At 44.4% G+C, this 4,613-nt stretch overlaps 1 non-coding gene across 1 annotated transcript; it reads right to left on the bottom strand.

The window, feature by feature from the left end:
* Nucleotides 1–4,268: 4,268 nt before the first annotated feature.
* On the bottom strand, nt 4,269–4,343 carry Trnat-ugu (transfer RNA threonine (anticodon UGU)). The gene has a single exon. It is a non-coding gene; the product is annotated as a tRNA-Thr (tRNA).
* Between the last annotated feature and the right edge of the window lie 270 nt (nt 4,344–4,613).

Consider the following 4,613-nt stretch of genomic DNA (forward strand, 5'->3'; position numbering starts at 1 on the left):
CCTCGCCACAGTCACAACACGAATCGTTTGTATAGCCCCATTTGGTTGTTTGCTGTCTGCATCGTCCAACTCTCGTGCGAAACCTGTTTAGAGCCGACCAGTGTTTCCTGTTGAGATTGAAGCCTTCAACCCTTTTTGTTGGTTCGTGGATTAGGTGATGGTTTTCCACGACGCCTCTTCTCAGACCCTGCCGTGCGTTCTTCCATTCAGCATCGAGCCCGTCTGTGCCCAATGTTCTGCTCCAGACGATAGGTTTCCTGGACTTGAGTCTCGTGGGTCCTCCCATGTCGGCATGTATGAGTAGCCTTGGGTTTGCTTCAATATTTTCTGTTATGTTGCTTTCTCTCTACGTATGGAAGCAGGAGCGATGTTTGCCAGCACCGGAAGCCACTCAACGGTGGTTGGCCTGAGACGGTGACAGTTCTCAGAGTGGCAGCATTTAGCTGTACATCCACTTTTTTGTCGTGAGGTCCTCTGCTCTAGACTGGGGCACAGTATTCTGCAACGCTATACACCAGTGCCTGTGCAGCAGTTCGTAGCGTGGCAGCATCATAACCCCAAGTGGTGCCTGCCAGTCTGTTTAGCAGGTTACTTCTCGTCTTTAGATTTTGGGCAGTATCAGTTAGGTGTTGTCTGAAAGTCATGGTGCGATCTAGCTTCATACCGAGATATTTTGGGAAATTTTCGTGGCTGACGGCTTTACCATTTATAACCAGGCGCTGTTCCCTTCTCTCTTCCTTGTTGTTTAGAAGCATGACTGTGCTTACTGTTTTTGTCACACTGATTTTTAGAAGCCATGTGTCATAGTATTTTTTCAGTGTAGTGTCGATTCCAGGTTTTCAAACGAGTTACTTTGAGCTGTAATAGCTAAATCATCTACGTAGGCAAATTTACCTGAGTGCAGATCAGGCAAATCTGCCATATAGATGTTGAAGAGCCAGGGAACTAAGACTGATCCTTGCGGAAGACCATTTTTTAGGGTATGGCACTTGCTGGTTTCACCATTTAATTTGACCCTGTACTTCCTTTCGCTCATGATGTTGTTCATGAGCTTCAACGTTGTTTTTCATTCAACTATCTTTGGCAGTTTTAACATGAGACCATTTAACCATACGGTATCGTACGCTGATGTCCGCTCAATGAGGACAATCCCTGTTTTCTTGTTTCCCTGAAAGCCTCGTTCAATGTGCCAGCACCTGGTCGCAGCAGCTTCGTGCTTGTCTAAAACCTGCTTGTTCCACTGGTAGTTGTTCCTCCAGTACTTGTTTAAGTTTTTCCAGCAGTATCCTTTCAGTTTGTAGGTTATGCACAGTAATGAGATTGGCCTGAAGTTCCCTGCGTCAGTTCCACTCTTTCCTGGTTTAAGTATGGCAATGATTTTGGCTGTTTCCCATTCTCTGGGGATTTCACAGGTTTCCATTACTCCCGTGAATAGTTTGTATAGCCATTTCAGCGCATTTGGTCCAAGATTTTTCAAAAATCCAGGGAGGATGTTGTCTGGTCCAGCTGCCTTCCCTGCCCGTGTGTGTTGGAGTGCCATCTTCACCTCTTCTTCTTGGACTGCTACCGTGAACATGTCGGCTTTTTCTTCACATTCCTGCAGTTCAACAGCCATCTGAGCTTTTATGTATATTCTTTACTCAGGAGTCACTGTTATCTTGGCGTTATCCCTGAGTTTCTTGCTGATTTTGTTTGAGTGGATACTGGCCTCTGCTGACTTCCTGTGGTTGGCTCCTCCCAGCTTTCTCATGATACTCCAGCTTTTACGGCTTGAATGTGTGAAGTCCATTTGTTCCATCAGCTGTGCCATCTTTGTTTTCGTTCCTCGTCCAGCAGGTCGGTAAGAGCCTGGTCAGTGCGCTCATCTTCTGTTCTGTAAAACAGAACGGAACTAAATCGACAGCTATAACGGTACTATCCGCAGTACCACAGGCAAGTGTGATAGGACCGTTGCTGTTCTCTATTCCACTCTGTAATTGAAAACGGAAACCACGTGTGTACGTGTACCTCACCCCTCATGGTAATGTACATGTGCGTCAATGAAGAAGACCAATAAAAAGGTGTTAGCATGTGGACGTAATGTGCTCTTCCCGTCTCTTCTGTACCTAAGGCCCATCACCGTTCCCTTTGGATCCCTAAGCAATTCGGTGCTCTCCGATACACACGATCGAACAGCGGAGGAGTGGTACTCAAGCGTCAACTTTAGGTTACAATATCTCCGGATGTAATTAACATTTTACAATGAAACAAACGGCACTGATTACGTATTTGTTTATATGTTCAGATGTGCTAACAAAAATAACGGCGTTCCATTTAAAAAAACGTAGTTTTGTGTTAAAAAACATACTTTCGTGCATTTTTTATGGTTTGTATTGACCAATTACACTAGCCCCTCTCCCCACGTTCGGTCTGTGGAGTCGGTTCGTCAGTATTTGATGTGGTTTATGAAATACATCCAGCGGTAACGTTAGGTGACTCACCCTATATATATATATATATATATATATATATATATATATATATATATATATATATAGTAGAAAGCGTCGGATGCACTTTAAGGCTATTCGCAGGTGATGCAGTTGTGTATACCTAGGTAGCAACACCAGAAGATAGTAAGAATTTGCAGATCGACCTGCAGAGAACTGATGAATGGTGCAGACTCTGGCAGTTGACCCTGAAAGTAAATAAATGTAACATAATGCGCATACACAGGAAAAGAAATCCACTACTGTACCGCTACACTATTGATGAAAAACAGCTGGAGACAACGTCTGCCAGAAAATACCTAGGCGTAACCAACCAGAGTGATCTTTAAGTGGAATGACCACATAAAACATAGTGGGAAAAGCAGACACAAGACTCAGATTCAACGGAAGAATCTTAAGGAAATGTAACTCATCTACGAAAGAAGTGTCTTGTAAGGCGCTTGTTCGTCCGATTCTTGAGTATTGTTAATCTGTATGAGATCCCTATCAGGTAGGGCTGATAGAGGCGATAGAGAAGATCCAACGAAGAGCGGCGCGTTTCGTCACGGAATCGTTTAGCTGGCGAGAGAGCGTTACGTAGAGGCTACACAAACTCCACTGGCAAAGAGAAACGTTTTGCATCACGGAGAGATTTACTATTGAAATTTCGGGGCAGCACTTTTCAGGAGGAGTCAAACAACATATTACTACCCCCCACATACATCTCGCGTATAGACCAAGAGGAGAAAATTCGGAAAATTAGAGCCAATACAGAGGCTTATCGACAATCATTCTTCCCATGCACTATTCGGGTGTGGAACAGGGTTGGAGGCATCAAATAGTTTTACCGAAAGTACCCTCCGCCACACACAATTAGCTGGCTTGCGGAGTATCGTGTAGATGTAGAGAATCACCTCTGATTCACTGCATCTATTGACTTATTAACTTTAGTACGGACGACTGCAGTGAGGACAATACATCGTCGTAACACGAAGTTTCTATCACCATCTTCCTCCTCTGATTGTGAAAATATTTTGTTGATGCCAGCCTACATAGGGAGTAACGATCATCAAAACAAAAGAAAACAGAGTTCCTACAGGAAGATTTAAGTTTCACTTTCCCACGCACTGTGAGAGTGGACGGTAAAGAAATATTCTGAAAATCGTTGCCGGCCGGAGTGGCCGAGCGGTTAAAGGCGCTACAGTCTGGAACCGCACGACCGCTACGGTCGCAGGTTCGAATCCTGCCTCGGGCATGGCTGTGTGTGATGTCCTTAGGTTAGTTAGGTTTAAGTAGTTCTAAGTTCTAGGGGACTTATGACCACAGCAGTTGAGTCCCATAGTGCTCAGAGCCATTTTTTGAAAATCGTTCGAAGAACCCTCTGCCTGGCACTTGAGTGTCAGCCGCAAAGTTGTCATGTAGATGTTGCTGTATCACGACTCTACTAAGTATTGCTAATATTCAGAAACTATCAAAGTGCATCAGCATTCAAGACTGCATGTAATACCAAGAACATTAGTCTTATTGTGTTCAACGTAGTACCAAAGAAGATTTTACAGCAGTTTAAAGTTATCAACATCTCAGTTGTTACATTAACATATTGTAAAATGCCATTAGTTAGCTATACTTCTGTAGAGGTCTGGGTGTGTTCTTTGGCCTCTTAAACTCCCAATACATCGCTACATACGGTGCAGAGGCTAAGAGCTAATAAGACGTAGAACGAGATTAAATTCAATGGAATCCAGACCATTAGCTGCTTACAGGCGTTAGTATATATCAACGGAGACAGTTGTAAACGCGTGTCCCGACCGGGACTCGATCCCGGGATCTCCTGCTTACATGGCAGACGCTCTATCCGGTTGAGCCATCGAGGACATAAACGATATCTCTGGCACGCTCCCCGTGAGATCCACATTTCCAACTTACTGTCCATACACTACATTTCTAGTGCCCCTCCCACTATACTCATTACTCGCGGCAGTCAATCTACCGATTCCCGTATGACTTTGAGCAATGTGAGTGCATCCGCACTGAAGAAGATCATTGGCCGGTAAGCCTTATCTACATGAAGATGGTATCTGTTCTTTCGGACATGTCCGAATCTTCATATGGTGCTGGCAAGGGATAGTTACTTTGGAGGAGAAT

Source organism: Schistocerca cancellata, chromosome 1 (genome assembly GCF_023864275.1).
Source record: "Schistocerca cancellata isolate TAMUIC-IGC-003103 chromosome 1, iqSchCanc2.1, whole genome shotgun sequence".
Lineage (NCBI taxonomy): Eukaryota > Metazoa > Arthropoda > Insecta > Orthoptera > Acrididae > Schistocerca > Schistocerca cancellata.